Source organism: Dermacentor albipictus, chromosome 5 (assembly GCF_038994185.2).
Source record: "Dermacentor albipictus isolate Rhodes 1998 colony chromosome 5, USDA_Dalb.pri_finalv2, whole genome shotgun sequence".
NCBI classification, from domain to species: Eukaryota; Metazoa; Arthropoda; class Arachnida; order Ixodida; family Ixodidae; genus Dermacentor; species Dermacentor albipictus.
The window spans coordinates 6,801,034-6,824,926 of record NC_091825.1 but is presented as its reverse complement, the minus strand read 5'-3'; the positions used below and the strand labels follow the sequence as shown (position 1 = coordinate 6,824,926).

The 23,893-nt window shown below is 44.6% G+C and overlaps 2 long non-coding RNA genes across 9 annotated transcripts in view; one reads left to right on the top strand and one right to left on the bottom strand.

Moving 5' to 3' along the window:
- Positions 1-23,893, top strand: part of LOC139059830 (uncharacterized) — a 36,692-nt gene that overhangs the window by 9,603 nt on the left and 3,196 nt on the right. For 4 of the 8 annotated variants that reach the window (XR_011514372.1, XR_011514367.1, XR_011514366.1 and 1 more), the window contains 2 exons: positions 5,830-5,954; positions 12,204-12,266. This is a non-coding gene — a long non-coding RNA (uncharacterized lncRNA). Of the gene's footprint in view, positions 1-5,829; positions 5,955-7,337; positions 7,413-12,203; positions 12,267-12,557; positions 12,709-19,653; positions 19,818-23,893 lie in introns of those variants that run through there. The other 4 variants (XR_011514371.1, XR_011514373.1, XR_011514370.1 and 1 more) reach the window with 4 other exon arrangements.
- On the bottom strand, positions 12,609-19,415 carry LOC139059831 (uncharacterized). Its single transcript, XR_011514374.1, has 3 exons — positions 19,034-19,415; positions 18,366-18,669; positions 12,609-12,738 (listed from the first exon to the last, which is right to left on the bottom strand). It is a non-coding gene; the product is annotated as an uncharacterized lncRNA (long non-coding RNA).

The window sequence follows — 23,893 nt, the reverse complement described above, 5'->3', positions numbered from 1 at the left end:
GTCATTCTGATAACGCGCATGCCATTCGGTACTGAAAAGTACCGGGCTTGCCGCGTTAAAGAAAGAAAATGTGGGCAAGCAGATGACAATTATCGTTGTATGGCAAAAGGGTGTAATTATGCTTAAGAGTGTATGCTAGCCACCATACCCTTAGTATAAACATATCTTCTCTGTAAGAAAAAAAGTAACACAGCGATTTTCGTCTGGCGACAACAACAACAAAAAACGGTCGCTTCCAAAGATTGTGCGCAGCTATTAGCGGCGAGAATTAGGAGTGGCGCCCTCTCGCGAGTGACGTCACCGCCAGGACGCCGCTCGCTCTGGCTCGCTCGGTTGCCGCGCGCGCTCGTTCCCTTCGTGTATGCTTGGGGTATGGGTGGCTCGAGCCGTACGTATTGAAGAATACGTCGGCTTCTTTCAGCTGCCATACCTTAACCACAGTTTCTTCTTCAAAAGCGTGTGAGTCGAGAAACTTTGCGGCTTGGATATCGCAAGCTAAGCAGCGTTAAAGGGGTCTACTAGGTTTTGCAATGCATATATGCGCCGTGTCTATCGGTAAATTTTGACAAAAAAAAAGAATATCTGCAAATTCAACGCGCGAAGTTGTGTGTGATGCTTCGCTAAACACTTAACATTCCTTTAGTATTTAGCTATGAGAGGCATTGCATTTTACGTGGAAGAAAAATTTGGTAATTGGCGTCAACATGTTATCCGATGTTAGAAAGACACTGCCCAGCGAAGCTGTCATCATGATTCCTATTACTCTGGTGTGTTGTTCTATTCAAATATGCCCATTCATTAATGCGTAAAAAAATAGGCGCGTATTTCTTATGAAAAAGTTTGCTGCTACTTTCATCCCCCTCTGAAACAGGCCTCCAAAAAACAAATTGCTCATGGCTGCTAACACGACGGCGCGTCATGTAGAGTATTTACATAGTTAATTCACAAACACCATAGTAGCAATCACCTGAGAGAAAAGTTTCATTGTTAAGATCGAGAGCCAATCAATTGAAAGTGATGAAATGTTTCATAGTGGCCCTCAGTAGCCTTTATCGACAATATGGCACACCCCTGATCACGTAACGGTAGCAATCGACTGTCCGTATAGCGAGGCACGCTATGATCGCGAAACCCATCAGTTCACTACAACTTCGAATTAAAACCATAAAGCATTTTTTTACAGCGCCAACTGGAATGGCTAAAGTATTCTCGAGCTACTACACCGCAGCTTAGATTGCCTACAAAAGGAAAATTCAAGCACCTTCTGTCTCATGATGTCTCGATCCAGCGTTATTTAATTATACAAACGGATAACAATTCGCTTCATCGGTACATAAAAGAGAACCTTGCAGGCTAAATTAAGTTTGCTCCAATCCAATCGCAAACATTCATAAAGAAAGCACCACAAGCCTTGCATATACTTTCACTTGATTTCTGACCCTCCACCAGGGGAATTTCGATATCTTGAATATGTCCCATACTACTAGTCATTGACGCTTCGACTTCTTTCTAGTTGCAGCTATGCGGTCCAGCAGGCATGCTTCACTAAAAAAATTGGGCCGAGTAGCCTGTGTCAGTTCGCCAAACAGATTCGTCATGTATATTCCTCAAGCAACAAGCACCAGTAAATTTCTCAAATGAGTTTGATTTGATTTATTAATTTCCATTTACACACACACATGTACAGAGGAGTGGTAAATGGAGGTGGATGAGGGAAAAAAGCCGCACAGACGCGGCAACCTCACCCCCTTAGGTACAATATGGCTGCATGGGGTAACACATCAAGCGCCATATAAATTACATTTATATAATCGCCATAAAACATTGCAGTTATACAATATATGAAAGAACAGTGAAATATTTCCACAATAACAATGCAAAACACACTGCGGCATTGAAATAAATAAATGATATACACTAGGTACCATAAACAAAAAAAGAGGAACATAACAAACATTATTAATCATTAACAAACGTGCTCTAAAGAGGTGAGTTGAACGTGTAGCACGGAAAAGGGAATATATATTGGTACATTCCTATTTGTACTATGTAAATAGCTGTAAGCCTTCATTAACTTTACTTCAAGTTTCCGCCGCTTATAAAAAATAAACACGTGAAGAACCGCCTAGTGCTGACAAGCAGGTAAAGAAGCAAGTGAGGCGTGTAGAATCTAAGCTCCAGTATTAGTTAGGTCCCCGTGCTACTGCCGAGCGTTTCTGTGAGGAAATGCAAAAATTCCATATTATACCATGAACTACTCGTCGTGAGCAAACCTGTTTTAGCGGAATAAAATCAACGTGACTGCTGTACAAGTCATATATAGCCAGCTTTGTGACATACTTGTTGCACCGCGGCAGGTATGGTATCATAACTGGATTCCTATACACCAGAACACCGTGAATTCAAAGGGCGCCGCCATATTGATGAGCGCCGGTCGCGCCATCTATCCCAAGCGCCGCGAAGTAGCAGGCCTGGGCTGCCACGCCGGAAGATGCGACCCGGCGCGAAGGCGAAACTTGGGCTTTTTAGCTGGGCGGAAGGCGTGTTTCACGTTTTTTCTAATCTGTCATTTTCGCTGTCTGGATTCAATCAAACTTCAAGACCTCGTGCAAGTCCACAATGGACACACTGAGTGCTGTGCAGACTGCAGAAGCGAATACATCGGGTAGGTACGCTATTACGTTTGTACAAAACGCGCGCTATATGCTAGACCACCTGTGAGCTTTTTGGCACGTAACCTGTGAAGGAATTTACAGCACTGTGTTGGTGCCATATATTATTAAAGCACGCAGAACACTGTCATCTGCACTTTCAGTTTGGTCTTGTTTGTCATGGTCTCTACTGGGTTGGCCGCGCTTGGCAACCAACTGGCGAGGTCGTTTGACTGCCTGGTTAGCAGACGCCTGCCCTTCACCACCTGCACACTGAAGACAAAATAGATGTTATAGTAAGAAGGGCTGTAGTTCTTTCCCATGCCATCACTTTTGCGAAGATATAAAGTCCTCTCAAAATGAAATAGAAAATACACCAGGCCGACTGTATCGTGCAACCACTTAAGAGTACAACATTCAGAACAAAAGCCTACAGCACTCGAACAAGCAGCATATGATGCTAAACCTGCACTCATTGGAAAATGAGGTACTACAGTAGTTATAATGTTCAACTACATGTGCAGTCAAAGCCCGTATAACAGGGCGAGCATGACAGATGCAGGTGTTGTACAGTTGCACAAACCATGACAGGGCACGTAAAATTACCATCCCTACTTAAAGCTGCATCATCAGGACCCCTTTGGTACAAGACAACAACCGCACCTGCATTCCAAGAAATTAGCCCCACCAACTGCAGCTACCTGGTACCAGACCTGTTTCGCTTGTGCGAGGCCATCGGATTGTTGGCGCTCCCTTAGAAAAGAAAACAGTAAAAAAAAAACTAGTGAGAACGATCAAAATTTTGTTACAAAATACAAGAATAATTAAGCACCTTATTTTCCTCGCCATATGAACGGAAATATTTTGCGCTTTGCACCGCATAACAGCCCGCACGCAGTTTAGAGCTAAGGAGGCTCAAATGAATCCGTTACGAATGACACTTGCAACACCAGCTCGTAAAGGTAGGTGCGCTGCAAGAACACCTTCGGCGACGAGTAGTCGTCGTTTACGTTTTTATGGACGCATGCTACGTGACGAGGAGACTTCGGTTTACTTTCATTAGCAATAACGCTCACCAGCAAGGCCTACAACTTGTCGTTCACGCTTAATGGTCATTCCGTGCACCAGCTGCAAGTATCGCTAACCGCAAACTCAACTGTTCCGCTTAACCGTCGGGAGCTCTGCCTGAATGAAAACACGAAAAGGCTTGCCTTTTTGTTATAGCCAAGGCGAAGCACCGGGGCGGGATTCTGCTCTGTAGGCTTGTTGCCCAGAAAGTGCTCGGAGCAAACCTGCGCATTACGTTTGTAGGGCGCAAAGTTGAACGTGGCACCAAAATATACACAGATCGAATACTCACTCGTGCATTTTCACTGGGTTGGTAGTTCTTCCTATTCACTGCAGCTATCCACCGGTGGCGCAGCTTGGCATTCTTCGTTGCGGATGGAAATCGGCGCAGGCTGAAAACACCGCACCGGCACGATTCCCTACGTGTGTTGTGCTCTTAGCAAACAGCGCTAAGCAACCTGCTCCTTCTCCGCTGGTTGTTTTGGCATCCAAACACGACGCAATGATGCCCAGATGACTTCTTCTACTTTGGATCCGTGTGAACGGGCACATTTCCGCACTTTGGAGCCCTAGAGCTGGCGCTTGCCATGTCTACTGGTCGCCGGCGAACACACTTTGGCAGCCCAGTACAAAATAGCGCCGGTCGACCGGGCAACCCGGGTGCGAGAGTATGCGTTCGGTTAGTCTGGGTGTGAGACTAGCGTGTTCTGGTCTATAGGCTATGCTTTTGCGATTGTCTATCCGCGTATGAAAAACCTGCAACGGGCTGGTCTGCGTCGCTTCGGCTGGACCTGTAGCGCTGCCTTCGAGAGCTGCATTGTTGTCTAAGAAATTAGCTCTTTGAATAAATGTTCTCAAAGGAAGACGTCGTAAAAATATATTTGAGACGACCACCATAAGTATACAAGCAGAGAGAACGAGGGCGAACAAACGAAAACACCGCAGAAAGCGCCCGGACAACGCCCGAACTGTAGCAGACAACAGGCGCGAGTCCGTGCCCTGACGTCACGCGAGCGGCGCTCGCAGCGCCGCTCGTGTTCGTTCTCGGGGCTAATAGCCAAGCCGATCCACGCCTAAAACTTCCCAAAATGGCCGACTGCATCGTCGACATCGTTAATACACTCTAATCGTTCACTTGATTTTTCGCTGCATTGGAAATGCAAGCGGTTAATTTCGCCGAGTGAAATGTCTCGACGCTTTTCAGCGCCCGTCTCGTGCTTCTGAATAGAGCTTGCGGTATTGGCGTGAACAGACAGGCAAGTGGACGTATTTATTCTAGTTATTGAACAGTTGCTTATCTCACCTCAATGCGAAATTCTTGACTGCGTTCTCGAGTTTTGTTTAACGGTAATGAGAAGGAGTTAGATAATGCACAGAGGCAAGGTTTTGTCTGGTCTTGCAGGAGTCCCAGGTACTTTTTCCGCCGCGTACACTGTCGCAATCGTTACACGTCTGAGAAACCAGACTGGTGGCGCATAGGTAAAGCCGGCTGCCACTGCTAGCCACAGTCCCCTACCTTGTCGCTATAAAGAGGAAATTTGTACGTGTACTAAGTGTACGCAATGTTTCTTTGTTTAGTATAATTTGGCGGCGCCTCCAGCAGACAAAATGTGGATACCATACTGCTCCTTCGGTTCGGGCTCGGCAATGCCTCCGCGTGGCGGGCGCGTTTAAGAGGAAGCTTTAGCTCGGGTGGTCCAATCTAAATACATGTAAACGGAGTATTCGTTTTTCTCGGCAACCACTGCACCAAATTTGACGAGGTTCGTTACATTTAAAACAAATGCTTAGAATCTAGAATTTCTGCTGGGTACACAAAAGATTTAAGCGAAACAATTGATGCAAAGCGGGGCATGGTGCTTTCAGTGCCCAATTTTTTATAGAACATGTAGTTTTCCATTATAAAGGGAACTGTAATGCGATGTCTTTAAGTAGGGGTTGTCTTATATTCAGAGTCGACTTATGTTTCAATATCAACGGGAATGAAGTGTTACGCAAATCTTCTAACGAAATTTACCCCTGCTGTTTAGTTTCCATATTGTGCGTAGAAGAAACAGTGTGTGCACTTTCAGCTGCTCAGTTTATCTTCAATGCTGCTCTCATTTTGTAGAGTTCATCACATGTGCATGTGCAACACATTGGCGGAGGCAATACGAACTGCATTTCTCTCTAACTGGACAAGTCGGAATGGCAATGCACCTTGGAGAACAAGACTCGAATTGTGAAAGTCTGGTGGTAAGTCTGAAGTAATATATTTTCATTTATATTTGGTGTTAACTTTCCAGCGCAAACTTTCTATCCTATTGAAGAAACATTTAGCCCCCTGTTTGGCCTGTTTTTTGAGGGCCTTACATCAGGCCCCCTAGCAAGTTTTAGAGCGTCCTCGATCACCTTGCCCCGGGGTTGCGCTGAAACCAGAATGGTGCGCCTTGCACCGCCGTGGTGGCGCACTGCGGAGGGTCAACATCGAGGACAAAACTGCACCCATTGCAGGGTGCTTGCATGCAGCGCTATTTTGCCCCTGGCGCGCAAGACGTGCGCGAACGCGCGCGCGCGCACATTTTGTTGTTTGCAGGTGCTGAGCATCTGCGGCAAGCGCTCAAACCTTGTCAAACTGCATGCTCCGACATACCTGGTTGCAAGCAAACACCAATGGATCTTATAAATAATCCTGGCGACCCTTTCAACGAACCTGTCCACTTTCGGCCGCTCTTCACCACATTGTTTTTGGATGAGGTCGATAAGCATGCCGTCTTCGCTGTCCGAAGAACTTGAAAAAAGCTCATCGATTGCGGCAATTAGCAGCGCTTCCTTTCTCATTGCCGACATCTCCACTGGCTAACTCCGTCAACTCCATTGCAACCGCAGCTATCAGGCCAGAGCATCCACGGTTCTGCAGTCGGCAGTGCGCGCGCGCGTCCCGCAGTGCTTGCTGGGATTGCACCCCGGCGCACTGCCGATTTTCCCGGTGCGAGACGGGGCAATGGAAAACCGCTCCAACAGGGTGCGCTTCCGGTGATCGAGGATGGTCGGTGCGGTTGATCGAGGATTAAAGTGCGCAGCAAGGCGCCCCGGTGCGAGTGATCGAGGACGCTATTAGTTTACACTGCAATTTAAAGCTTCTTGAGACCCGAATACAGCCATGGGACATAATTACTTTTCAAGCTGGTTATTATTGCCTCCAGGCATGTTTCGAACATGAAAGATGTTTTTTTAATAACATAGTTTTAAATAACTGGCATCTTTTTTAAATATCACAGTCATACGTAGACAGGCTAAGAGCTGCATCTCCAAGTAAACATCTCATGCTCGCTATGGTAAAAACTGCATTTAATTGCCTGAACGCAGAGGTGAAGATGGAGTTATGTGTAATAGACTGTTACTTGGCTGCTGCATCCTGGATTTTCATGCATTAATGAGGAATTCAAAACAGACTTCAAGGTTGCTTCCTGCTGTTTGTGACAATGCAGAGGTCTACATCAATTTAGTGTGAAATTTCTTGAAAGTAGGTGAGAAGAATATGAGTGAACCACTTTCGACAGTTCCACATGCATTGGACTTCATATCCACGATTAATGTTTGGAGTAACGACTTCAGACTTCTGGCATTTCTTTACAGAAATAATCTTTTAAACTGGTTTATTATTAGAGGAGACAGCAGAAATTGAATGCCCTCTTACCACACCACCATGAGGTGAGCATGACTGCCAACAGAGAGACACTCTGCCTCGAGTAGCCTCCGCGAGCGACGTTCCTTCCTCGCCTTGTCACATACTTGAGCCGAAGAACCACATCGGGTTCACGTGACTAGCACCACCCGCTTTTTTTTTCTTATCCGGTTTTGTTGCATGGCACATTTTCCACCGTGGCATTGCGCATTCTGAATTAGGCGATTTACCTAAGTAATCCGCCATGGCGAGCGACACTTTTAAGACTCTATTTTGTTTGTGTTGCCTTGACTCTGGCTGGGTGTGGCGCTTTCTCGAGAGGGAGGAAAGTGGTGTTTCATTTGAAATTTCAGCGGTCTGTATGACATGCACAGATTTGTCATGAATACCTGTGTTATGTGCTGTAAACTTAAGAACAGCATTAAATACATTCTCTTAGTGGTGAATGCAACTAATACTTATCTTTTGCGCACAAAGAAAATGTGAACAGTGTACAGTGCTCCCACTTCTGCGTCAGTCTGATAAAAAGGCCAACAAAGAGTGATACTGCACTAAATCAAGTATCTTGAAATTGGGAGACATACTAGGGATGCTTCTGCAGCAGACATGATTGGCCAGAGAGGTTAACAATGTACAGCTGCTTGCAGTGACCAAATGCACAGCACCATCAGTTTTGTGCCATGCTATAGTTCTATCAAAACCGCCTAAAATTCTTGCAGCTTTTTAGGAAAGGATTAGTGGCACATAACACTGTGCCTATTTTTCCTGTTTTTTGAATGTATATTTTGCTCCCACGTAGCTGATGCGACTCAAAGGTTTATAGTCCTGAAAGCTTGTTTGCTTTGTTATGAATGTTACCAAAAACTTACGTGTGCAAGCTTACCCCTGCCCACACTAACGCAAACCCAGTGAGTTTATTTAGTATGGAAAGCTAAAACAATGTAGTGGCTGCACTATTGTTATGAATCTGTCGTAATGATAGATGTTGCTGATTTTATGAAGTGCTTGTTTTCATCACTCAGGATATCACCCAAAATGCTAGGAGGCAAAAAAATGTATATAATGTTCACAAGATATGGTTGAGTAGAGGCTGGGTGGTGGCAGCCGTTTGAGGGAACGAGCTCGCCTGCGGATCTTGGGACCACAAGAGGTTCAAGTAGATTTTATCGCATTAAAGTGCAACAAGTGACTAGAAAAAAAAGCCTGGGCATGTCATCAAAAGATACCGTTGGGAACAAAAGTCTATGGATCTACACGCACCATGAAATACCCAAATTTCTTTTCTTACTTGCCATGTTGGCATACACTGGTCCACAGTAAAGTTGCAGAATGGGGCGGGCCCTCCGTTTCATTCCTACTTGACAAAGTTGAGATTTCTTAATTCCACTCTTTTTAACTGCCCGGAATGCCAAGAGTTGTACTATTTCTCCAACTTTAAATGAAATTCTTACTATAGTTGTTTACTAGTTGTGCCTTTCAACAAAACACTTATTTTTGAAGTTCTGACAACATTGCAGATAATGTTATGCTTTTTTAACGAGAACATATTCGCTTTGTTACCTTTTATTTTTGCAGTGCGTTGCTAGCTGTATAATCTCTCTCATATCTACTCTTTTTGACAGTACATGCATGTTACCTGCGCAAGTGTAATTCATGAATAAATAATGTGATTGCAGAATATATTCAGTAATGTTAATCTATAATGGCATCAATTGGGCAGATTTAGTTGGAATGGAACTGGCACAGTCCTGTAGTGCTAAACCTTCACTAGAATAAGACTGCAAAAACAGGTATCCTTGCCAATTACTCTAAACTAGGCTAGGCCGAATTTTTTTACATTTATAAGTTTTTACTGAATACTGGCTCTTTCAGTATCTACCTATAGGTCACTATCTCTGCCGTGGTACTTACCAACAAAATGGTATTCTACTTATTGTGAAATTCTGAAGTCCTGGAGACTGTTCCAATGACGAGCTTTAATTGCACTTAAACACTAAGCTTTAGTTGCCAAGAATGATTCTATTTAGCAAGAGCATGCTTGGACTATGACACAAGGATGGAGGCCAAAAAAGTTACTGCCCTTCCACTGCTGTGAAGCGGTGTGCAAGCGAAGCTTGGGATCTGCTGCTCTTTGTAACGCTTCACGGCGAGAGTGGCACATCAACGTCGACCCCTTTCTCGAATGAGTTCCCGGTGGCATCAATCAAACATTGCCTGTTCTTTGGCCAAACGCACAACACGTGGCCTGCTCCCACTGCCATTCCTTCAATGCAGCCTGCTCTTTGGCAGAACAGACCAAACGCGGCCTCCCCATCTGACTGCTGGGCCTGAACTGGTGTCAGGCGAGCAAACACGCGAACACACCCTTTCCCTCCTCTGGAGGAAGGGGACGCCCGTGATTGGCTCATGCCATGCTTCTACTTACCCACCTTAAAGGCAGCGTTTGATGAACTGACGGTGGCTGAATCGGTTAGCGTGTTGGTCTCACAATCCGGAGGTCGGTGGTTCAAATCCGCAGCCTGATAAGCAATTTCTATTTTTGCGCAGCTTGGGTTTTTTCGCGCGGTAACACCGACACCAGTGAGGCAATACAAGCTTCTGTTAAAAAGGTCGCAAGTGGTTGCATCTTATGCCCGTTCCTGTTGATGTGGACATTCAGTGTTATTTTCCACTGTCAGAAGTATCCTCGAAGAAAAAAGGGGAGGGGGTCAACACTAAAGAGACAACGTCGACGTACATGGTAGATGAAATAAATCGATGATTAAATGTTGATTATGCTGTCATGTACGACGCACAAATTGTTAGATGGATCTGGCGAGCTTCAAGCTCACGTGTCAGCACTCTCACTGGCCTGTTGAGCATGTGCAGTGTCGGTAAGATTAGCATTTCCTCTCTTCATGGTGGATCCACACGACAGACGAAATCCGTCTTTTTCGCGACGGACGGCGCATCACGTGACTATGCGTCACGGATTTGTACCGTCCGCGCGTCGTCCGCGACCCCCACGGATGGAAAATGCCGTGCTATTTTTCGCATCCGGATTTTGGGAGTTGAACGCTGCGGATTTAGCCTAGCATGCTCTACAGTGTGGCAACAAGCGCGGCTTTGGGATCTTTCTGAAACAGCTTCATCGCTGCTGACACCATTCATGTCTGTTCGCGAGCGTGCGACTCGCACAAGAGCGACTGAAATGAACCTGAGCGGACGAGGTAACTTTGTTCTTACATCTCGTGGAGCAGTTCGCCGCGTTGTGGGATATGACTCTCACCGATAACGTGGACACAAGAGCGTAACAAGACCTCTTTCGATGAAACAAGCACTCGTCATCATCCAATTCGGACAAAACGACAGCCATTGCGGCCAACCGTCGTTTCCTTTCGATTGCCATTTTCATTCAGAGTGAAAAACACGTATGACAAAGTCTGACAAAGTCTTTGTTACACCGATGGCGCCATCTAGAGTGAGCAGAAACAAGCAATTATAATAACTTACGTCCACTGAGATCCGCCCGGGCCGCCACAACATCGTCGACGTCATGTTCAGCCATACAGCCACTCTAAGCCTACACGCCGAGAATCTGAGTATCTCTTTCAGAAACAGTGCCCACTCATCACGAATGGATTGCTGTCGAAGCTTCTGGACACAAATTTAAACCAAATACAAGCCTCAGTTTGAAAATTACGGGTCACACAGTGGACGACGACGACTTCACAGGTTCGAGGCGGACGGCAGTCGCTTCGGGTGGTGCCGCCATGTTTATTTTTCCGGCGCGGTCGTCTGCCCAGTCTGTCCATCGTCTGGATGTGCGGCGGATTAAGCGTCTGCGGCACAGACTTGCGCGGAGCCGTCCGTCGTGTGGATACACCATCAGCGTTGACTGCTGCATTGTGGCGTGGTGGAGCACTGCCATTACGAATCCCCTCACAAACTATGAGCTACCAAGCTGCACTAAGACCAGTTTCACGTCTTTGCGCACTCAAGAATGACAGCACGCATGCATGCGCACTCAGATGTGCATACATACAAATTCTTGATTACGTCTCTCATTGTATTGTTACACTAAGGTACGTTTTAATACTGGATAAAATTGTAGCTTAATTTGCACATCACATAGCATTAATTATAAAAAATTGAGCATGTGCATATTATAGCCGGCTATAAAGAAAAAAAGTTACGGGGCTCCTTCCAACACATCATGCCATGTTTCGCAAGCTGTTCCAACAATGAAATAGAGATGACTACACAATGGTGGCCGCTTTTCATAAGTTAGCTTCGCTGGAATACATCCGTGTTAGTGGCAAAGCATACGAATTTGGTTTCGTGTCGTGGTGAACTGTGCAAGCTATTTCCGGCCCAAATTTCTTTTTAAAGAGTTGCACGCATTCACCATCATCATCATCCTATCTTAAAGTTCAATGCAGAACGAAGGCACCTCCCTGCAATTATCATTGTCTTGCACTAGCTGATGCGAACTTGTGCTTTCAAATTTCATCATCCTTGGCGAAGCTTCCCTTCCCTTGGTGCCCATTCTGCAACTCTAATGGTCCTCTGGTTATCTACCCTATGCATTGCATGGCCTGCCCAGCTTCATTTTTTCCTCTTAATGTCTACTAGAATATCGACCATCCCCATTTGCTCTCTTATCCACACCGCTCTCTTCCTGTCTCTTAACATTTATCATTGCATTGCTCTTTGTACGGTCCTTAACGTGTTCTCGAGATTCTTCGTTAACCTCCAGGCTTATGTGCCATACTGCATGCTTAGAAGAACAACGTGTCTACCAAGTTGACATTTTCAAATTCCCTGATTTTTTTCAGGTTTTCACCAAGTTTCACGTCAAGATGAGCTGACACCATGTCACCTGATGCTGTCACTCTCTGGTAAGCATGTTAAAAAAATAAAAACAATGCAGTTTGAACAGTAAGGAGTAGTGTTTATTTTATTCAAAATAGAAAACTGAAATGAGGGGTTTGTAAAATGCACAGCTACTAAAATATCTTCGAAAGAAACCCGGTGCCCCTTTACTCTGTGAAGGCTGACCAGCGAAGCTGCGTATGTGGGCCCCTTAATGGTGAACTGCACCTCTGCTGCGGGTCAGCCTGGTATTGCACTACCTATGGGATTGGCCCATGTGTGGGGAGTGCTTAAAGCCTGCTTCATCTCCGCCGCAGGTTGGACTGGCATTTCACGACCTTCGGGATCAGCCCACATATGGGGAGTGCTTAATGCTTGCTTCACTTCTGCCTCGGGTTGGCCTGGTATTGCAATTTCTTCAGGATCGGCCCATCGTATGAAAAATTGTTCGTCTATGCGCGGATGCGATCCGCCAGATCCTCGCAATAGACAGCTTCACTGTAAAAAAAAAGTGGTCTAGCTCAGGGCAAATAGTCGAACATTTTAAAATGCGAATAAAAAGAGATGCATACAAAAGCAAATAGAGCTATTTGTATCAACTGATAGCAAGCTCATTGGTATTATGCCCGAACTTTGTCACATATCAGATTCTCCAAGCAACTGGAAAGTCAACCTCAACTGTCCTGAGATACTCTCAGACTGCACATAATGCCCCAGTGTTGCATTTCACTGCACTGTTTAAGGGGTTTATTTTGGTGTGGATGTGGGTAACCTGCATCTTAGTGTCAGCCAACACTTTGCTTTTTGAGCTCAAGCTCCTTCAAAGAGGCGGCGGCACAGTTCCTTTCCCAGTCATTCCTCAAAGCAATGGTCCTTCCTATTCTTGTCCTCGTTCCACTGCGTGTTCGCCCCATGGACCATTTGAAGCATCCTTTTGATCAGTTGTACAGTCCGATTTTTCAGAGTCCCTAAGGGCCGCTACAATGTCCGAAAAAAATGAATGCATGTCTTTTACTGCCCTTAAGGGCCCAAATCGCCACAGGCACGTCCGAAAAAGCTCTGAAGGTCTGCCAGTACACTTATTAGGCATATAGGTGCTTGCACTGTGACAGGAGACGGCAAGTGCACGTATATGTGCTGCGTCCCATACACTTCACCGCGTAGCATCACTGTGCTGAGGCAAAGCTGCCTTTCGAGGACCAGCAATATGCAACACGCCGTGCTTTGCGAGGATTGCAGAGGCAGAGTGGGTACCATTGCTGACAGCGGTGAATTCTTTCAATGAAAAAGACAGCACTGAATGGCAAGAACCGTAATAGCATACCTAGGCCTAGCGTTCCCGCCATGGTGATTACAGTGGCCAGTGGATCTGCGTATGAGAGTGTCAATTCAAGGTGGCGAGATAACACGGCGGTGTTGACTTTGATTAATGCCATTTCAAATCTGCAGTTGCAGATCAATGGTGAATATCTCGGCAACAGCGGGGACAAATTACTAGTGATTGAGGACCTTGACCAAAAAAGAGTTAGTGTGTTTGAAGATTAATATGCAGAAGACAATGTTCAAGAATTCACATCGCCAGTCAGCCTCTAGAGTCTGTACAGGAGTAATTTTACCTAGGTCAGTTGCTCGCAAGGGACCCTGATCATGAAAAGGCAATTTACTTAAGAATAAAAATGGGTTGATATGCATATGGCAGGCATTACCAAATTATGGCTGGGAGCTTACCACTGTCATTGAAAAAAAAAATTAAATTATGGGGTTTTACATGCCAAAACCACTTTCTGATTATGAGGCACGCCGTAGTGGAGGACTGGAAATTTCGACCACCTGGGGTTCTTTAACGTGCACCTATATCTAAGTACACGGGTGTTTTCGCATTTCGCCCCCATCGAAATGCAGCCGCCGTGGCCGGGATTCGATCCCGCGACCTCGTGCTCAGCAGCCCAACACCATAGTCACTGAGCAACCACGGCGGGTGTCATTGAAAAGAAAAGTGTACAACTATTGCATTCTACTAGTGCTAACATATGAGGCACACATTAGAATCGGGTAAATACCGTAATTAAACGTTGTGATATATGGTTCTTGCTTGAAAAGTTTCCTAGGGCAAGCATAAATGGGAGCTTTTTACGCGATCACACGTGTTGAATGCATACATTGTTTCCTAAGCATCGCCGAGGTAGACGTGCTGCCACTAAAGGGGTCGCTATTGGGTTCACCATAGGGGTCAACAGCGAGTCACTGTTCCAAGTTCAAATTATCCTGCGAAGGCCAATTTTACGATCAAATTAAGAGATTCGGGACTGTAGAAATGTATGACTGCTGGCCAAGACCTTTGGCCAGGATTGAATTACCCGGAGTCGAATTAACAGAAGTCGACTGTACCATATATAAGGCAGTGGACTTCGCAGCGAGAATGTATCTCCTACTACACATAGCAGAATATTGGCATACTGCAGTGCTCAGTGGCTGCAGAACAGTAGACTTTGATCCCGGCTGAAAGTCCCAGCCAACACACGTGCATTTCTATAGGTCCAAATTTTAGTTATTTTGATACTAAAATAGGCCTTCACCCAATAATTCCAACTTGAGCAGTCGGCATGCATGCCGACCCCTACAGTGAGCCCAATAAGCGACCCCTTTGGTGACACACCTCAGAGGACAGTAGATGTGTTAAACAGACTTTATCTCCTGCAGGAAATGCCTATTTTCTGCCTGCCCAGGAGGAGCTCCAAGCAGTAATCACAGATCAAAACGTCTGATTGTGTTATTTACCCATTTCTAATGTGCCATCTTTAACAAAACTTCCTTGGCGATTTTTTGTATGCTTTACCGCATAACACGAATGCATTGCGGCGAAGCTCACTTTGGAAAATTGGTTGCAATGTGCAACACATTGGACCCTTGTCCATTTTTTTAAATAGAAATTGTGTGCGCATTTGTTTTCTCTTTCATTTTAGGGGCTTTTGTCCTTTCTATGCTAGTTTACACTTTGGACACACAGACAGCGGGCGTGTGTTTCACTCTGGGGCATGTTAGAATCTGTACGTAAACCATGGCAAATAAATCAGTCATGCGTGTTGACATTTCTTCTGCATCTTCTTAAATTTGACCCACCAAATAATTCAATCTGTTTCATCAGTCCCGTCAGAGTCGAATTAACGAAATGAAGTTAACTGCATTTTGCTTGCTGCTCAAAAGTATGAGCTTGAATAAAAAACATAACATTACAACAGATAGGACATAAAGGAGACAAATGAAGTGCTGCAACATGTGCCAACTTGCCTAAGTTAGCACTATATAAGCTTGAACCCAGATGTGCCAGCTGCATTAAGATTGTGACAAAATGTAAAATCGCATGTGTTGGAGACTGAGTAGGTTGGCTTTCCTTCTTGAAAAAGTGTTGCAGAGTGCCTGTTAAGGATTCACTGATTAATGCTGTCAAACTGTCAACAAGGCTGCCAAAATTATTCTTAATACAACCCTTTCATGGACACAACAAGGTAACAAATTGTTTTGTGTGTGAAGCATTAAGAGTATATTCGTGATCAAATATTGTTCTTAAAAAGTGACCTCAACGAGACAGCACACGACACCACACAAGATCTAACTCACCGTGTGAGCCCGGACTCCCTCTCGGCAGGATGGGCAAGCGAGCGCGATCCCCTCGTCACTTACAACGATCTCACCCAGCATTACAAGTTAGTCAAGAGAACCATGCTGCTACCACACAAAGCGCCCAATAAAGCACAAGAAGTCATGTACAGGTGGCTTCAGACGGGCACCTACCCATGCCCGGCCTTCCTGCACAAAATCTTTCCGGATGCGCACCCTCACAATGCGTGTCTCTACTGTAAGGATGTAGCTAGCCTCGATCACATGCTCTGGGCTTGCCCCCTGGTGCCGGGACCACCAAGGGAGAGTGGGACCAAGCTCCACACAGCTCGGACCTTGAAGCACAGCTCTGGGTTGTCCATCGAGCCTGCGACGCGGCGGAGGGGCATGGCCTCTCTGTCCCGACGTGGGATTGGCCCGCTGCGCACCAATCGCATGTACCAACGGACGGCAAGAAATTTATTCATCCATCCATCCATCCATCCATCCATCCATCCATCATCAAAGCAGTTGTCAGAAAACATACTGCAGGGAACAGCTAAAACACTATGCATTTCTCATTATAGTGATATTATGTGTGCGTGAGTTTAATAAATACATAACTTGCAGGCGTGTGTATGGCAAATTCAGATGCTAACTTCACTAAAGTCACAAAAGCACACAGCACTCTACTTAAAAGAAATCTGAGCATTTGGCCACTGTTGTTTCACCAATGTGCACTCTTATAGCCGTCTTCATTACCAAGCAGAAATACACCCAACAAACTATTTTTTGGGCATGCATGAGAATTCGGGTATCTTTGCAACACAGCCACGTACCTCATAGAGGCAATTAATTATAAGGACAGCTGAAATTTTGGATGCTGAAATGCTTTGCCTTCGTGGTGCGGAAGGCACAACCATTGTTGAGTGTTGTATAATGCCGGTTTTCAAGCGTCAATTTTGCAGCAATATAGCTTGCTACGGGAAGAAGCTTATGCAATGTATCGTGGTGAAGCATACCAGCAGTGGAAAGGGGCCATTGTAACATGGCATGATTTACATTTCTTTATTTACACACATACATACTCTCTTCTGTTACAGCACAAGCACCAAGAAGCCTAATAAGTGTTGTGGTTGGTTTACAAAATTAAGAAAAATTAAATTATGGGGTCTTGTGTGCCAAAACCACTTTTCTGATTATGAGGCATGCCGTAGTGTGGGACTCTGGAAATTTCGACCAACTGGGGTTTTTTAACGTGCACCTAAATCTAAGTGCATGAGTGTTTTCGCCTTTTGCCCCCACTGAAATGCGGCGGCTCTGACCGAGATTCGATCCTGCAACCTCGTGCTTAGCAGGCCAACACCACAGCCACTAAGCAACTAGGGCGGGTACAAAATTAAGTTCCTTGCCTATCCAAACAAAAATGTTTGCAACATGATGTGCATGGTATACCATCCTTGGGAAGGCAAGCTTAATTGGTTGCTGTTGGCTTTGTGTCTTGCTTCACTCTTGAGCAAACTGACTTACTGACTGCACAGTAATAACAAGCTCCACCAAATGGCTAGATTACTTCTGTACTACTCCAAGTGTCCCAAAATCTTTTGGAACACGAAGTAGAAAAAAAATTCTGCTCCTTAACTGCTCCAGAATGACAACTTTGTGCTTGAAATCCTAAACTGTCTTGACCACCACCACTGAGGGGTTGATCTTCAACATCACTTATGTACTTAAGATAAAATCTTGAGTAACACTAACTGGTTGTCTAAACATTTTGAAATGGTTTCACAGGTTCTAATTTAACACTTGTTATATGCACTTTTTAAAACATAACAGTGAATAACAATTTTGGTATCAGTTTCGGTAACATATTTCAGTATTCTACAGTTGATTTGGAGGATTATGCGCCATCACTGGTCTGCAATTATGGAAGTTTAGAGATAAAAAAGTGGGGGCAAGAATGTCTACGTTTTACACATTGTCGTTGTACAGAACAAAACCTATGCAAGTTGCTATAAAACTTATTTATATAGTATTTCAAATTACCCGAAGAGAGTATGTAAACAGCTGGGGTTTCATAGTTCTAGGTTCTTGTTATGTTTTCGACTAGCACCTCCCTTTAAATGGCAGTAAAAGGCATGCATTAATTTTTTTTGGACTGCCTGATTTTCTAAATGTTTTGTTTTCGCAGTCCTCAGGGAACCACCCCTTGCCGCCAAGAAAAAGCACCTTTGACTGTAGCAGTAATCAGTGATTCGCCTAATTGGCAAACAGTTCAGGATGCCAAACAGCCTCGAGACAGCTGTACCTCTGACAGAAGGCACTAATACACAGTGCAATGCACCGTTTCTGCACTTAGGCTGTGGGATTCTCATCCCTTACTCTTGGGTCAAAGGGACGACAGTACAGTAGTGCAAACAATCACAAGGGAATTTATTGCACGTTTCATAGATCAATGCCTGCTAGCCAAGTTGCTATCCACAAAACATGCCAATGGGCGCGCGACAAATCGCGGAAGTCCGACTCACCGTGACCGGATAGCGAGCGAATATGTTTGCCCCTTGCTGGATCCCAACGCCTGGTTGTTCGTGTGCACGGTCACGCGAACGGTGGCTCTTTCACACAAGGCCTCACGAGACGGTCTTGCAGAAGCATGGATCGGTGCACGCGTGGCACGTCCGCGCTGCTTGCCGTCCCAAACCAAAGAGGAAGCGTGTTCTCCCTTGCGCCCCCAAGTAACCCTGCCGTGAGGCGGCGTTGGCAGTGCAACACTTGCGCCATCTCTCGCATGGCCTGGGGCCCGCGGCGAAGCCGCAATGCAGGAGACGGAAGCTATACAGGAAAAACAACATATCAGGGGACGTGCGACAGTCGCGCATCCCCACAAGACAAATGTGATAAGAGCTGTATTATGTGACCTATCATAACTGCGTGGTGCCAATACAGACAGGATATGCAGGGCATGTAGCGATGAGGACAGTAGCAATGGAATGATATCACCAGTGTACAGAGCGATGAATTCATTCTTGCTCTGTTACTGATAATCGAGAACTGCATCAATTAAAAAATGTGAGAAAAATTAAGAGAAAAGTCATGTGTGAAGGAACACTACTCATCAAATCTATTGCAATTATTCTCAGACAGCATTCCTTCTTTTTTGCTTTTATTATTAGTGCATTTATATAGTACTGCTCACCTGCTGTTCCATGTGTTCCATCGACACATACACGATCAGTTCCAAGCCTCTTGAAAAGCTCCTGTTGTGGTATGGTCATGATGACTAGCATAAAATCTGTCATCCAAAAGGTCCTCATTTTTTTCTCTAAAAGAATGTCACTTTTTGGTGTTTAAAGAAAAGCAATGGGTTCTCCTTTTCACTATGCATCCTCTCAACCCAGAGTTGCACGCTCACATAGTCATTATCATGCAGCCGCTCGGTCTTTGAGACTCTGGCATCCCTCATTATGTTGCGGAGACCTCTGGCATCCCTCATTATGTTGCGGAGACCCTGCTTGCTTAACAGGTTAATGCGGTGCAATGTCTCATCCACGTTGGACTGCACATTATCCAGTACTGCATCAATGCACACGCCTTCTCGCAGCTTGTCTTGAGAGAGTAGAGAAAAAGTGTATATTAGTTGAAGCATAAGTAACTATTATCGAGCACGCAAGGAAGTGAAATGGACACTGATGAACGTTTTTAATATCATTATTTAGAATTCCTTTAATTGAATAATGAGTTACATTGCCTTACAAAAACCTTTTGCAATGGTGTGTGTTAAATAGTTCAAGCTGTCGCAATTTTTGTTCTTTTTAGGTCAGTTCTTTGCAAGGACATGGTGCTATGCAGCCTTCAGCTGCTGAAGAGGCAAGATTACATTTCTGAATTACACTACACGATTACATTACATTTGAAGAGGCAAGATTACATATTTAAGTGTTTCAATGTTTGGTGTCATTGATAAACCGTCATAGGGATTACCTGCACCAGTGCTATCAGGTACGTAAGTGAAGAAATTTATTGTGTGTACCAAGTTTACAGCTAGGCTGCCAATTTCATCCTTCACTGTTGGTAACCTTGTCCGCACAAAAGACATTACTGAAGCATTGTGAAAGCATTGCACTGGACTGGACATGTGAAGATTGTGGTTCATATCCTACCCAGGGCAAAAATGTCTTCCACTTTTATTTCCTTTACTAAATATTGCCATTATTTACAATTTCTATCCTTCAGTTAGAACTTCATTTTCCAATTACATTCCATAGCAGAAGTTATTGCCACTTCCATAGTGGCATGCCACCATAGAAGGGCAAAACAGAGTCGGCAATCGAAAACGTGCAGCATTTCCAGATTAACTTAAATATAAACATCACTGTTACTGACTGCATTGATGGACATAATTTGATTAATGTCAATATAAAAATTTTCAATTAAAGCTTTCAGCAATTATTTATAGAGTTGATTTATCAGTCACTCTTCCATATTTACGGAGCAGACACACCTGTGAACGTATGCTTTGAAGGCTATGCAGTCATGTGGGTTTTTGAGTTAAAGGTATTATTTCAGTCAAGTAGAGTACTGACTGGACACTTGAAGCTGTTTTACGAGTTCATGTCTAATACCCAGGGTGTCTACCAAGTTGACATTTCCAAATTCCCTGAGTTTTCCAGGTTTTCCCCGAGTGCCATAGCAAATTTCCCTGAGTGATGCAGAACTATGTTTTATATCAACACGGGCTGAAACCATATCACCTGATGCTATCACTCTCTAGTAAGCACATGAAAAAAAAGCAACTTAATCCAATTTGAATACTAAGGAGCAGTGTTTATGTTATTCAAAAAGAGAATAGACGGCAGGGGTTATTAAAATGCACAGCAAATAAAGTGTCTTCGAAAACAATTGCAAATAGGGTCGGACATTATCAAATATGAATAAAAAGGAGATGCATACAAAGGCAAATATTTTCTAATATGAGCTATTTCTATCAACTGATAGCAACATCAGTGGCATGAGGCCTGAACTCTCACAATTGAGATTCTGTCTCAACAGCTCGTAAGTCAACCTCAACAGTCCTGACATACTCTCAGCCTGCGCACAACGCCCGAGTGTTGTGTTGCACTGCTTCAAAGAGTGTATTTTGGTTTGGATGAGAGACACCTGCATCTCGGCATCAGCCAAAACTTTACTTTTCGAGCTCGAGCTCTTTCAAAACGGCGGCAACAAGCTTCCTTTCTCGTTTATTCCTCAATGCGTAGGTCACTTCTGTTCTTGTCCGCCCCAAGGACCATTTGAAGTATCTTAATCAGTTGCACAGTCCACGACCGATTTTTCGAGCTCCCTAGGGGCTGCGAAAACGTCCGAAAAATCGGCCAGTTGGAAAAAAATTAATGCGTGTCATTTACTGCCCTTAGGGGCTCAAACCGCCACAGGCGCGTTCGAAAACGCTCTGAAGGCCTGTCGGTACACATATTAGGCATACCTGTGCTCGTACTGTGACAGGAAATGCCGGGTGCCCGCGTGCGTAATTAAGATATACATACTGTATTCCGTGGCAATAGCCCCTTCCCACGCTTGTTATGTTTCACTGCAATACTTTTCCGTAAGCTTTACCGAGTAACATTTCTGTACAGAGGCGAAGCTGACTTTCACGAACCGGCATTATGCAATGCACCGTGTTTTCCAAGTTTCTAAGCCAATCGCAAGGACCACAAAGGTGGAGTCCGTGCCATTGCTGACAGCAGCAAATTCTTTCAATAAAAAGTTCGGCACCTAATGGCAAGAAGCTTCGTAACGAACTTCGAAGCAGCTAGGCCTAGCGTTGCCGCAGTGGTGGCAACGGGTGCCAGCGGATCTGCGTGCGAGTGCCGGTTCGAGGCGGCGAAGTAATCAAAACCGCAGCGGTGGTGCCTTTGATTAATGCCGTTTCAAACCTGCGGTCGCGGCAAAACGTCCGGAAAATCGGACGGCAAGGAGTTCTTACGTCGGAAATTTCACACGTTCTGATACGTTGACACTATGGGGTACGAGGTGGCACCGCGAAGCCGTCCAAATTATCAGGAATCCGGAAAGTCGCTCGTTGACTGTACACTGGCAACTCCTCCTGCCAACGACAGGGCGTCAAAGACGAGTCATTACAATTCCTGTCTGCTACTCGAGCCAGCATTACCGCGACTTTCGACCCTTTCAATAAAATTGCCGCTAATTTTCCCTGATAGAGGCCCAAATTCCCTGAGTTTTCCCTGACTTTTTCCAGACTACTCAAAATCCCTGAGAATTCCCGGTTTTCCCGGTTGGTAGGCACCCTGAATACCCCTGTCACACGGCAAATCTAATGTCATTTACAACGAATGACATTTCCTGATAATGCCATTTCTTTGGTGTCACACGGTAAAACGTAAGGACATTTTCGAAAATGACATTTACAAACAAATGAGTTCGCCAAACTCATTTGCATTCGTTTGGAACTGAATGTGTATCCTCGACACCACAAGTTTACCAGTGTTTTGCAAACAGTACATGCTTCTTTTCTGTTTTAACAAGAAATAACTGTTATTCTATCCATTTTATTACCTAATTATTGCTTTAACGGCATTAAAGTCCATCACGTGCGTAAATTCAGAAAACTACTCTCAGTTTAGTGACCAGACAGCCCTCTTTCGCTGCAGCAGTTGTGTTGGTTCTCACCGGAGCATCGGCCGCGGCCACTTCAATTGACTTGGCGTAAAAGCGTGCGCGTGTTTTCCTGTGGCACGCTCCAAGAATGAGGATATTAGAAGCTCGCATGCACATCAGAACGGCGATGACATGCAACTGCCCTTCTCTTACCACTTTAGCAGATGTAGCGGACGCACGTATCGTTCTCTTTGCCCTGTTGCTTGCCTTAGCTGGACTCGACTTCGTTGGCAATGTCGACAAGTCAGTGATCAAACGCTACGGTTTGAAAGCAACGATCACATATTCTAGTGGAATTTAGCATATTGGAAAATAATTATTGGACAAAAGTGGGTTTGAGGCGTGTCTTTTTTTTACTATCGTCATTGTCATCATTTTCAAATGACAGTTTTCGCCGTGTGACAGCGCACTGTGATAATGACATTAATCGCAAGAAATGTCATTTGTTGGAAATGACATTAGATTTGCCGTGTGACGGGGTATAAGCCTAATTATCGTGATCATTCCAATCATGTTTTATTCACATAGCTGATTCATGAGCATTCAAAATATTTAGGTACCATAGGTGCCACTATTCTTTTCATTTTCGTCCAAGCGTATTATACAACAGTGTAACTTATATATGCAAGACCAACATGAGATAATCTTTTTCTCCAGCAATGTGCTTGCAGTTTATTTTGCCTGCTAGAATGTGCGGCTCATGAAAATTTTTTTTACTGAAGTTTATTGCCCTGAAATGGGTAAGTACGACATTTTAGGATAAGTGTATAAACATGCACAATCGCATTTCACGATGCTGACCCAAGTTAAGATAGATGCATCTTATACAATGAGTTATATACACATATTTTTTCTTTGAAGGTTGTGAAAAGAGGGGGAAAGGGGGTGACTTGTACAACAGTTCAAATTATAGTCCAGAAAGTATGGCACATGGTTTGTGAGCCCTACATATGGTAGAGTAAAATACAACTTGAGCTGATGAAAGTTTCACATGGAAAGCACATCTGCTGTGGATGACCTACAGTAGTGGTGAGAGGTCGCAGTTTCATCAATGTCTGTAATACTTGCACATCAGTTTCAGCAAAATGGCAGACATAATTATGTACAATGCACCTTAAGTAATCCCAAGTGGAAATTATTCCAGCTTACTGCTATTTTGAGACATTGAATCCCACTAGGATCATAAGTCATACCAATCCAGTTAACTGCAAGCCTGAAAAATAAAGCAGAAAGAGAAAAAGCCACAGTCTGCTGCGTGGCCTACAGTGCACCAGGAGGCACTACACCTTCCTGCTTGGTACATGAAGTGATGCAAACAAGTATAAAATAACTAAAGTTGTTGCCTGCAATAAGAATAGCCATATAGGTCAAATATAGGCCACTG